Source organism: Ursus americanus, chromosome 31, assembly GCF_024610735.1.
Source record: "Ursus americanus isolate L20-20 chromosome 31, mUrsAme1.1.p, whole genome shotgun sequence".
NCBI lineage: Eukaryota > Metazoa > Chordata > Mammalia > Carnivora > Ursidae > Ursus > Ursus americanus.
Window position 1 is genome coordinate 16,589,659 of NC_142157.1, and position 13,175 is coordinate 16,602,833.

Consider the following 13,175-nt stretch of genomic DNA (forward strand, 5'->3'; position numbering starts at 1 on the left):
ACGGAAAAGATTACTGCTGCTCTTCCCTTTTTCTCTTCTTTCCTCTTCTCTAGATCCCATTCCTTCTTTTTCAAATTCTCCTTAATAGGACTGACTTGAGGTCTGCTTATATGCAAACTGGAATTTTGGCAGCTACAGAAAAGTTTTATACAGCAGTAAATCTGCATCTACTAGAATTCACGAGAAATCGGAGCGGGATCGGTGTACGTGAAGCATGTATACACCTAGGCTTACAAAGCCCGGGGAACAGAGCCAGCAGGAAACTTGCTGGCCTTATCTCCCTCCTACTTTCATGCTCGTGTCCATATGAACACACTTGGATTTCTCCCTATTCAAGAGTGGTCACAAAACCCTGACCTTTTTTCTTAGACAAGGCCAAGGGACACCAATTCAAGCTTCCTGACTTCCCTAAACCTTCCAATTCTAGTCTAGGAAAGCGCCGTGATCACAGGCAACTAGCAAGGCTTTTAGGGTCTATCCTCTGAATTTAATCATGGTCAAAGTGAAACCCCAGCCTCAAGCCTATCCAGTCCCCACCATTCAGCTAGAGAGTAGTCAGCCCATTACAGTTCGTGAAATAATGTTTTAAAGATGCAGCAGACTTCACATTCGGAAGTAAGAACTCGAGCGTACGCTGTAACGCCCACGTCACGCAAGATTCGTGCTGAACATGAGAGTGGAAGGGTCTTTAGAGGTCCCCAGATTCAACCTCTTCATTTGCATTTTAGCCAAGTGGGGTCCAGCGAGGCTGATGCTGTCCCTGATTTCACACATCGACAGGATCAGAAGCAGATTGACCTTCCTAACCATTCGTGGAGGGTCTATACGCTTCACAACACAAATGCGAGATTCCCCAATCCTGATTCCCTTGTCTTATTAGATCTGTTTTTCAGTACGTTCTATTCACTGGAGAACTCTGTAGGAGGGCCAAGATGAGGCAGAAAGAGCTAAAACGATCCTATCTAGTTTATCTTGAATATACTGGTGCATTCTAACTTCCTTAATTCTTGGTTCATTGCTCCTTTGGAGCCCATGTTCTAATTAATTTGTTTTTGTGATAACGAATGCATACATTTTATTTAAAAGTATCCGTTTGACTGCATATCTTAACAGCTGAGTAAGCAGTCCATTGCCTCCTGTTTCGATGACATTCGATCTCACTCCTCTTCACTTACCCAGATCTGCCTGGGCTTTTGGATGACTGGATTGCAAAATAAAGAGCCGAACATCACGCACCATTTCTCTGAAAGCCAAGTTCACGGAAACCCAAGAATTCTCCACACAGGGTATCATCTATTTTTATGCCTTTGTAAATAATCTTCTCTCGAATAAAAATCATTTGCTTCTTAATTACTTATCATTTCTAGTTTTATAGAAAGTTAATAGGTTCAAATTATGATTATAAAAGACATCATCTCTAAACCGTCAGCCTTTTAGCTGCTGCCTCATGTAAGAACTTAATTCAACAAGTATTTAGTCAGTGATTATAAAATGCCATCAAATAAAGGACATGCTATTATGACTGTCTCCGTGATGCCTCTCACCGAGCTGGGCAGTCGATGACCCGCAGGAATGGAAACATCATGGTGGATGAGCTGGGTAAGTTAGGGGTAGTATTAAAGAAGTGGGCGTGAACGTACGTATGGAAAGAGAGAATTTGTGAGCTGGGAAAAAAAAAAAAAGCACTCAAAGCAAGAGTAGCGCAGCAAACAGAAATAGAGAAGAGAGGGAGGCTATTTGTGGGGACTACAGTGGTTGAGCGAGTAAATAACTGATAATGTCTGACATTCCTCGACATCCGGGCACTCCACCTATCCCTGAACACACGTGATCTCATTTAGCTTCCCCAAGATAGATATCGTTCCTGCCCCTCTTTCTCAGACGAGGAAATTGACGTTCCCAGAGGGAGGGGACACACAGCAGGTTCCACAGCCAATAGCGATGGGGACAAGGTGGCAGGATCTGGTATGCAGATCCCTGACTCCGTGGGAGGGGTACTCACCCCTGCGCTTGAATACGCCTTCTACTCGGGGCTCAGCGATGACCACAGTCAAATGCTTTTATCTCCTCTTATGGACTGTGTGAGAGTGTGGGACTGATGCAATGGATTGTTTTGTAAATAGTGTTAGGCTTGCTACTTTTCCCTGCCCTACAGACCACCAGGCCTCGAAGACTTATGCCCACTAAATACTCTATGTCAGTTTCCACTTGAAGTGGACTTCTTCGGATCAGCCTCATTGCAGTCTCTGGTCTCAGCCAGACCTGTGACCTACGTCCTTTTAAGATTACTCTTTCCTTGTAGGTAAATTCTTGTCATAGCCACAATTGCTAAAGCTTCTCATATTGAATTTCTAACTACCATGGCAGAGAGGAGGTGAGACGTGTAAACAGGTTTTCAAGAAGTCAACTAGAAGGAGTGATGGGCATTGTGGGTCTGAAGGAAAACCCGCACCAAATCCCGGGATTGCACCTGCTGCGTGGAAAGTACTTCTGCTGGCATCACATTTCCAGTTTAATGTACAGATTCACATCTTGGGTAATATGTGTTGAAAATCATTTCTGCTGAAATGTCAGGATGCCTTGCAGCCCGAGTCTGAGTCCTTTAGCAGGACTCAGCTGTTCGGCTTTATCCTGTTATGGTAAAGAATGAACCCTGAGATGTGATCACATCTGAATGTCTACGTATGTTTTGCAGATGTGTGTGTGTGTATGTGGTGTGTGTGTGTGCAAACGCTGAACATTCAGAGGGATATCTGAGGATAATGAGATTCTCAACACATAATATCACCATAGAAACCAGTATTTAATTAGTCTCTGAATAACAATAGATTGGTTAATGCTTTAATCCGCCAAAATTGTGGATATTTACTCATAGAACTAAAATATTCCTAGTACTTACTATATGCAAGAGTAAGGAGACTTTTTCTATTGGAAAGTGTAAGATAAGGACTAATAATAGGTCAACAACATTTTTTGGGTGCCCCATAGTGCTGAGACTGATATTTACATTTAATAGCTGATATAAAATGTTTACATTAACTCTGATGTATTAGGCTATCTCTCCAATGGAAAGTTCTGCTGTTTAATTTTCTAACTAGACTTGAGTCATTGACCAAACTCTGTAAGTCGAAGTTTTTAACGCACCACAGAGAGGGAAAGAGAAAGAGAGAGACAGACAGAGACAGGGAAAGGAAGAGAGAGCACACTAATGAAAAGCTTTAGTCATGCATACATATGCATTAATTTCTCCCTGAAGAACATTCCATCAATCTTCACATCCGAATGCCTGACAAGTCAAGCTGGTCGAAAGTTCTCTTTGAGCCATGAAGTAATATTTCCCTGTGTTGTAAGACATGATGCATAAAGAACTCTCCTTTGTAAGGCTAAGAGAGCGCGGCTCCAAAACACTAGAAGAGAAAACCACAGCACTTACACCCTCCTACACAATGGAAATCTGGAAGGTTACATGTACCAGTGTGTTTGTTTCCTTTTCTTCTTCCGAGTGAATTTTTAGGAGTTAACTCTGTCTGAGAGAACTGAAACAACACTCTCGTTCTTTCCCTGAGGACTTTCATTCTACTCTACTCCTTGGTCAGGTTCCAGAATTGGACGTAAGCAAACTCTGCCTTTTTTTTCTTTTCTTTATCGTAATTCTCTTTTTTCTGAGATAATCACTTCTAGAAATTGCAGTGCCTGCAGAAGCCTTGCCTCTGATCCCCTCACGGGAGCCTTAACAAGTAGGAACAAAGAGCTGTGAGAGAATTCTTGACAGCACTTGACATGGCTCTTCTGCCACTGGGCCGTGCAAGCACATGGGGGCTATTGCCAATTTGTGGCCTAGCGTCCAGCGGGGTGCTCTGTACCAGAGAGTCTTGAACCATGAGAGTGGCCTGGGAAGACATGGGGTACAGTCCCACCCCAACCAACTTCTCTGTGCTCCTTGAGAGATGGGAAAGGTACCCTCATCATTCACATGGTTCCGTATGAAGGGGTATGGAGCCTAGAGCAAGGCTGAGAGCTGGGAGGCTTCCCAGGAGGCCCTCAAGCCAGATGATGGGTGCTCCGTCCCGGGAGAAGGCTGGGAGTGTGGACTGCTGGAGCGGACAGACGAGATTCTTGCTCTGAGGGGCCTTCGGGGACCGAGGATGCTGGGATGAAGCCAAACACCATCCCACCCAAGGGAACAAGGCACCTGTGTGGAGTCTTCCACCTCTGTCGAGGTCACCAACTATTAGACCACACCAAAGGCGAGCCGGAGAGCTGTCATTCTGAGCTCTATAAAGCAGCATGTCAAATCCATCTGTTCTCTTGCACTTGAATGTCCAGTTATATATAGTGTTACCGCAAGACAATCACACCGGTTCCTGAAAAGCATTTCATGATCATAACAACTGCTACTTAGGAAGTACTGTGAGCAAGGTACTGCAATGGTACTTGCCTTATCCTTCCCCTGCGTCCCCACTCCACTGGAGTGGGGCCCGCAGCTCCCTCCACCCCCCAACATGCTGGGGAGGGGGGGGAGAGAAAGAATGAACCTGCAAACATCCGTATTTTATCCTTAGTATTTGGTATTGGAAACAGTCTTCTATTATATAGAACCTTTTAAGATAAGCAATTGACATCATCTCTATGTGGCTTTAGGAACGAAGTGTAATGACTTCTTTAAAAATGAGTATACAAGATAAAATTATAGTCATTGCCAGAGCTCTGCCTTAGACTTTGCTGGGTGTGCAGAGCCTTCCTGGGATGTATGTCAGGCTACACCATAGAGAACGGATGGTCAGACGGGACGCTGGAGTGAGCTGGGCAAGAAGTAGAAATTGGGACAAATGAACACATGAATGGATTTTTCAGATTAATCTCTGATTCGCTGATCAAGAGATCGAACGTGAGAAGGGCTGGAATAAATTGGGGACCGTTCCCAGTCACTGATTACCGAGAGCAAGCCCCCAACGTAAATCAGCTCTCCAGGACATGGGCTGGTTTTGAATCCAGAGATGTCCCGTGCACCTGTGGACCCAGAGACTCACGAGGACTCGTGGGAGCGCATGCATGACCTTTATGGCAAGGAAGCCTAAAGCCATGGAAAAGAATACAGGATTTTAAAATGCCCTACCTTTGAACAGCATGTGGCGATCTTTGTTTCTCTCATCTTAATTTTCAAGCCAGCTGTGAAGTATGTTCTGCTACTTTTTAAAAAAGATTTTATTTATTTATTTTTAGAGAGAGAAAGGGAGAGAGAATCTTAAGCGGACGCCATCCTGAGCATGGAGCCTGACACGGGGCTCGATCTCACGACCCCTGAGATCATGACCTGAGGCAAAACTGGGAGTCAGACACTTTACTGACTTAGCCGCCCAGGTGCCCCTGTTTTGTTACTTTTAAGAAGCAAGTGACTGACCCAAGATTATCTAACTGGAACCATCACCCAAACACAGGTGTTGTGACTCCAACTCCAGGATTCTTTCCCTGATGGGCTCGAGTGGAAGCATGAAGTGACCCCAACATGGCCAGGCCATCTCCCATAGGAATATATAGGCAGGAGAGTTCTTCCAACCTAAACATTGGGGAAAGCCTTTCCTCTGATGAATTGGTATATTTTCCTTTGCTAGACAACATGAATTTTGCATTTCTCCTATTTTTCTTTGGCTGCTGAAAAGCCCAGGGCCTAATTCCTGGCCTGGTCTCCAATTTTGGAAATTGCACGGGACCTTCTGGTCCCATCTTCCCATTCCACCCATATAGCCCCTCACCCTGACTTGTAATTCACGTTTTCTTATTTTAAAGTGGCATGCATGTTATAAGCCTTATCAAATCACTGGTAGAACAAGGTGGGATATAAATATATAAGCAACAACAACAAAAAGCAAATATGTGACATTTGACAGCTTCCGGGCTCCGGAGGCAGAGCTATCATTCTACAAAACGAGACCTAACTAGATCCATCTTTTCACCTCTGCTTGGGTGAGTAACCAGCTGTGTATACAGGGCCGTCGCAAAGCATTCAAGCATCTGAGCCTGACAAACATTTCATTATAACAACCGTTTTTTATGGAGTGCCGTGAGCACAGGGCTGTCGTATGTAGCTGCCGAGAGACGGATTCAAGGTCTTCAGGTTCCTATGGGAAGCAGGGTTCTTTGTCTTCAATACTGAGGAAATTCCCACTGGGAGCAGGTGTAAGTCTGGACTTTCCAAATAACGGACCGATGTGGGGAAGGAATCCCCGGTCATACAGCCGCCTTGTCTGCTAATTCCCTTGCCTTGCCATTCGTCTGCTCCCAGTTCCCTCCCCAGGTCCCAGTTCCCGCCCAGTCTGTGCTCAGTGAGAGGGCCTAGCCCAGAGCTCCCTTCTCCTCCTTCCCGGAATCCTAAGATTCCTCCTTTCTTCTTCCTGCTCTCAGTGCTGAAGAGCAGTGCTCTGTACTTTGTAATCTCACTAGACCATGACACTTACAGTCTTGAAACTCAAGGACCACGTGGCCATCACTCTGCAAAACCCCAGGCTCACCCTCATGTATAAATAAAGCACATGGGGGCGCCTGGGTGGCTCTGTTAGCTGAGAGTCCAACTGCTGATTTCCTCTCGGGCCCTGATCTCAGGGTTGGGAGATCGAGTCCTGAGTCAGCCTCTGCATTGGGCATGGAGCTTGCTTAAGATTCTCTCTCTCCCTCTCCCTCTGCCCTTCTCTGCTCACAGTCTCTCTCTCTCGCAAAAAAAAAAAAATAAATAAAAAACCAAAGGAATTAAATATGCCAAACAGTGTAAAGTTTGAGAAACCGTGTGCCACAATCTTTAAAAGACACCAACATTTACAACTGAAAATGTACAAGCCTATGATGGAATTTGGATGCGTTCATTCTGTCATTTTTTTTTTTTTTTGAACCAGCCTCATCCCTAAGAGTCTTACCCAGGCAGTTATAGAGGTGGTCCTTGTTTTCTTGTCACTGTCATTAGCTATGACAATGGAAAACAATCACTGAATGAACATAGACTGGGGCTAAGCTCTTTGCTGAGGATGTCAGACCTTCAAGACTGTGATGCTTGCGGCAGAGGGCATCTTTCTGGCACAAAGGATTTAGCGAAAACTGTGCTCTGAGCATAAAATTACACATGAATTACACATATAATTACACATTAGCTCGTTTGTATTATCAAGCTACAAATCTGCGGGGCTTGGGGCCAGTGAGTCAGTGGAGAGGCATTCTGATAGAGATATGGGTGAAATTTGCTATCTCTTTCCCAATTTAAAAATCCTGTGCTATCAATTGGGCAATTTAGGAAATAAAGCTGTCGTGTGCTTCTAAATCTCCTTCCTTGCTTGGGAATTGTTGCATTTAGATCTTAACTCTTTGCTTTTCGTTCTTTGTCCCGGATATCTTAGACATTCTGCTGACTTGCAATATATTCAGTGTACAGAGTAAGAGAAAAAATCGAGTGTAACTTTATTTGGCTCAAATGCCCTCAATGTGGCGACAGCTGTTACTGGAGGTCGACCCATTTCTCAGTGTCGTATTTTCCTTATTTCTAGTGATAATCTCTTGAGGGTATGAAGGCTGAAACAGAAATTCCATAGGTTGTTAATGAAGAGACTTTAGAAATTCTCGACATTGCCTCTGTCCTTTCGTTATAAACCAAGACGGTGGTTCCCTTTTCAGGAGGGGGTGCTATCTGTTCTGTTTCTCGGTACACAAGCCTTGGGAAAGGACAGCTTGCCTAAGTGGGAGATTTCTTCAGATTCTAGTTCAGTGGATCTCCAAGGGTGGCCCCAGACCAAGGTTATCTGGGAACTTGCTGCAAATGCAGATTCTCGGGTCTCACCCCAGACCTACTGAATCAGAACCTCTGAGAGGGGGGCCCAGTACTGAGCAGAATACAGGCAGTTCTGATGTCCACTGAAGTGTGAGACCACTGCTCTGTCAATCGAGTATGAGAACAAGGGCCTTGAGTAGACTCGTGCTCTGAGAACAGTGAACCCGCTGAGCTCCTGTCTCCGAGGATCTACCCTGGCTTAGCTAATGCAAGGTGGTAGTTAATAGAGGGAACATGAAAGACTGCTTCTCTTTTAAAGTGGCTTGTGGCTTTGGGGTCATAACTCCTTAGCCTCAGCTAATGGTGTAATTACTTAACTGTTTACAATTAGACAATGATGTCAACAAATTGGGTAGTTTGGAGAGATGTTTGAACCTGGGCACAGCCCACAGCTGATGACCCAAGCATGACCACGGGCATAGTGGAGAGTAACAACCAGATCTTGCAGGGTGCGTTATTTCTTGAATGGCAATAAACAGATCCTGCAAACGGAAGTGTTCTAGAACTTGAATCACCAATCCTTGTCTCCTCTCTATTTTTCCATGTGCTTTAGACACAGCCTCCATCTATGGCCCTCGTTTTAAATGTGTGTCCAGTTCTGCGATTTACAATGGTTTCTATAAAACTGTGACAAGAACTTTATATCAGAATGTGCAATTAAAAGAGAACTGTTGGCATCAGCATTCTTAATAGATCTCTCTGGACCTTAAGGTCCAGGAATAGCCAGGAGACAGCCTGACCGAGAGCCTTTCCCCTTCCCCGAGCTTTCTGCCATTAAGGAGATAGGCAATTGCTAAGGAAAATGTTAGTGCCAGAATATAGCAAGTCCCTGCCCACCTGTCCTCAGTTTCTCTCTGTGCTTCAGGCAGCCGTCACCACTGTATCCCAACCACGACTTGTTCTTCCTCTGGGACATGTGTGGGAATTGTTCTTTCTCAGGAAACGTCACTATTTCTTTTAGTTTCTCTGTTATCACTGTGAAACCCAGGGACGGACCTCAAATCAAATCCGTTTGAACAAGCTAGAAATTAGCATGCATCAAATAAGACCACGGAGTAATCACTGCCTATGTGAACCCATTAAGAAAAAGAAACAGTCACACTGGTCACATATTTATGTCCTGCCATTTGTCAGGAACTTCCAAGTCTCTACTAATGTTACCTTAAAAATGCCTAAATGGAAATACCATTCCCAGACAAACGTGAACTTGAGCCTGTAGCTGAAGAGAGTTCTCTCCAGTCTCCCAGAACAAGTAGACAGTTATTAATGGAGATGGTCTCCCTTCTTATAGATGTACTAACATCTGTTAAAATTGCATTTGCATGGGATTACACGAATGATTGACACAAGAACCTCTCACTTGGATAAACACAAGCTTTATGATTTCATAATGCTGTTTCCCAGAGTTTTAGGTTAAGACAATCTGACGTGAAAAGTTACAAGTTAGAGCAATCTGCCGTCGTCCCGGGCGAAGAGTACAGGAGAGATTTTCAATAGGAACAATCGGCCATTTAAAGAGAATGGGATCTCGGCCCCTGGGGGAGCAGAATCTGCGGCTGGGAGTCCCTCTGGGGTCTCCCGGTAGTTGAGTAGCCTGGCACAGTGTGGCTCTTCCAAGGAAGCGTGTGAAGCTCAGAGTAGAGAAATGTACTCTATTAGTCTAGGGGTCCTTGCTTACTGCCTGCTAGGGAGGGCGACTGCAGGGAGGGCAAGCGGGGTGCAGAGGGAACAGGGACCGTCTGTCTTGCTTGCACGTTGCCCTAAAGGGCGTTCAAGCCTTTGAACTTAACTTACGTCGGGGTATAAACCAGCAGGCTCAATTGCCTGCGGGGCGAGCCTCAGCTACTGCCAGACCCACATCTCTCCAGTCCTTGGCTTCTTCCCGTCGCATCTCTGCATCACTGGTGACCCCGCAGTTGTTCACTCTGTTTTCGCGTTGGAGGGTCTCACTAGGAGCTCCGGCCAAGTGAAACATCGTTGTAAAGTGCGGCCTCTCGGCTCAACGGCTTTCTCTTCACTCCGTCTGCCTTCTTAGGAAACCGTTTTGGAGAGTGAGGGAGCTGAGAAGGTTTCCTCGGTGTTGTATTATTAGAACAGAATCATTCATTATTCTCTCAACCTTCTTTCTCCTGGGGGACCGGCATCTTCGGCTCTGGATAAAGAGGTTATTGTGTCTGTGGAGTTGGCGTGATGAAGGGCCCACTAGGGGGCGCCCCGCGCCTCGGAATGGTTCGGCTTTCTGCAAAGAGAAGGCAGGCTGCCAGCCCTGGTCTTGGGATGCCTCCGACTCCCGAAGGCTCTGGAACTGTTCCTGGAAGGCCTTCATCTGTCTGTTAATGGGTTTGACAGAGAAGAGCACTGCCAGCTCCCCCCCTCCCCCCATAGGAGGGTGAGGAAGGGGATCAGGGAGAAAGGAGTGGCAATTGGTGAGCTGGTAGGGGAGGAAGGAGAGGAGGAAGGGGAGGAGGGAGAGGGAAGAGTGGCTGCTTTTTGTGGGACTGGGGAGCTCCAGAGACATTGAGGTATGGTGTTTTTGGTGAGCAAATGGAGTGGCAGTGGCGGGGCGAGGGAAGGAGCCAGGTTTGGCCCTAATTAGGGGAGCAGGATGTCTCCAGGCACAGAAGGTCATGGGCATCTCGTATTCCTGGCTCTCTGGGTCCCTCAGGTCCTCCCAGGCCCCTTGTCAACCACAACCTCCATGATCTTTCTCTTGCTTTAGAGTCAAACGTCTTCCTCACATCCTCTTCCTGGAAAACAACAACGATGCATTTTAACTTCAGGACCTGCCCAATGGAAGCAGGAGGCAAAGATGGAGAAAGCCTTTTTGTAATGGCTTCCAGCCTTTTAGAATGCCTACGTCATTGTGACTGACGATTTTGAAGGGAGATAATGAAACAGGAAGGAGCTTGTCCTATTTAAAAGTGTTTCAGGCTAAAAATGGTGACTGGCATTTACCGGGCTCTTACTTGCTCGAGGAACACATGTAAACACTTAGAAAGGACCCGTGCCATTTAATTCTCACAGCCCCCGATGAAGGAGTATTTTAGTTGCCCCTGTTTACCAAGGTAAAATGACTCAGCCAAGGTCACATGGCCAGCACGCGGCGGGGGGAGGGGGGCGCACATTATGATCCCAATCTGACTTGTACTACACTTAAGTGTCTCCTAAAACCAAATTCAGTTTAAGTGACAAAACTGGGACTCAAAATAGAACCTCTATCTTCAAAATCCCATTGTGTGCTTTATGTCACTGTTCTCAAATGCTTCTGTCTAGGACCCTGAGACATTCTAATGAGACCTTCACATTCTAATTATTGAGGACCCTGAAAACTATTGTTTCTGTAGGATAGATCTATTATGATTGACTGTATTAGAAATTAAAACAGACATTTACATGTCTATTAATTAAAAATCACAGCAATAAACCCATTCCATGTTTACAAGCAATACACTTTTATGAAAAAGAACTACTTTCCAGGGGCGCCTGGGTGGCGCAGTCGTTAAGCGTCTGCCTTCGGCTCAGGGCGTGATCCTGGCGATCCCGGTGTTGTGGGATCGAGCCCCACATCAGGCTCCTCTGCTATGAGCCTGCTTCTTCCTCTCCCACTCCCCCTGCTTGTGTTCCCTCTCTCACTATCTAAAAAAAAAAAAAAGAACTACTTTCCAAAATAATTTTAAAAAAATAATGAGGAGAAAAGATTTCCATTATCTGCTCAATGTAAATGTAATATTATTTGATACAGAAAAGCATGAAGAAAAGACAAAAAAAATCACCCGAGGGGCAGCCGGGTGGCTCAGTCCATTAAGCGTCTGACTCTTGATTTCATCTCAGGTCATGATCTCTGGGTCGTGAGATCAAGTCCTGCACTGGGCTCCATGCTGAGCATGGAGCCTGCTTGAGATTTTCTCTCTCCCTCTCCATCTATCCCTCCCCCCAATTCACACACTCTCTCTCTCTAAAAAAAAAAAAAAAAAAAAAAAAAATCACCTGCAAACCCACCACCTAAGAGAAAACCAGTGTGAATATTTTTGTATATTGTTCTAGCCTCCTGAAAAGACTGTATCTCCAAGACATTGTGCCTTCCAGAAACTAAAATAGTAACCTTAAACTGTAGCAATTTAAAAATTCCCACAAAATTAGGGTAGAATACCTCACGGTTGAGCCAAGACCTCGAGGGGAAAGGGAGTGACTCTTGACCACATATTTCTAGATGGAATCAAGGCCCCACTATTCATTATCCAAGGAACCTGGGCTTGGGCAAGTCATCCAAACTTCCGGCTTCTGGTTTCATCTCTCAAAGGGAAAATAGTAATTGTACCCCCAAAGGATTATAGAGATAATTAAATGAGTAACGTGTATAAACACTTTGAACAGTACCTGGAATGTAAGTATTCAAAATGTTATTATGCTTTCCATTTAAAAAATGATTTCCTGGCACCCTTTATATTCCTCATTCAATCATACACTCCCTTTGGCTTGAACCTCTATTGTATATTGTTATGTGTAATCTTAAATAATCAGGCAATTCTGGAGACAGCAACAACACCCATCCTGGTACAGTGTTCAATCTCAGAAGATCGTGATTTCTATTCTAACTATTATCATTTGCAGGTTTCTTCCCACACCAAGAGTGTCTGATAGAGACACAGGTGCTGTGGATCCCCAGGCTGGGCAGAGAAAACTTCCTACTGTTAATCTGTTACATGTAAGTGTGAATATAATATCTAATCTCTGTGAAAAGGAAAGAGGTTGGCAGTTGAACTGGCATTGAATTCCTTGCGCATTAAATGGACAAGTTAATGGAGCTTGATCTGGCCCACAGTTCTCTGAGCAGCTTTCTTCAAAATCTGGAGGCTGGAAATCATCTAAGTATGGAGTGCCAGCAGCAGAGGCCAGGAGGTCTCTACCGTACAAAGAAGCTGTCTTCTTTGTAAGGTGTTCATTCAGTAGAGATGATGCCAGAAGAGTGGAGGGCCTTCCATAAGCAATCTGTACACCTTGGCAGGCTGCTGAAGATTCCTGCTCATAACCTGCCAGTAAGATGAGGAAAGAACAAACAGGTTTCCCAAGGGTCAGTTAATCTACCTACCAGAGCAAGTAACCACGCATTTTGGCACCAGGATAGGGATGAATATAATAGATCTACTCTTTTTGAGTGAATTCCCAAATATTCCATCATTAACAAGCCAATCTCTCTCCCTGCACACATACTGTGATAGACCATATCGTTGCCCCCAGATCTTTCCCCCTGTCTGAATTCACGCCTTTTGCCCTGTGACTTTGCAGTTTTTTCCCACCAAAGGGGCAGAGTATATTTCCCAATGCTTTGATCTTGTGTTTGGCCACATGACTCGTCTTGGCCAAG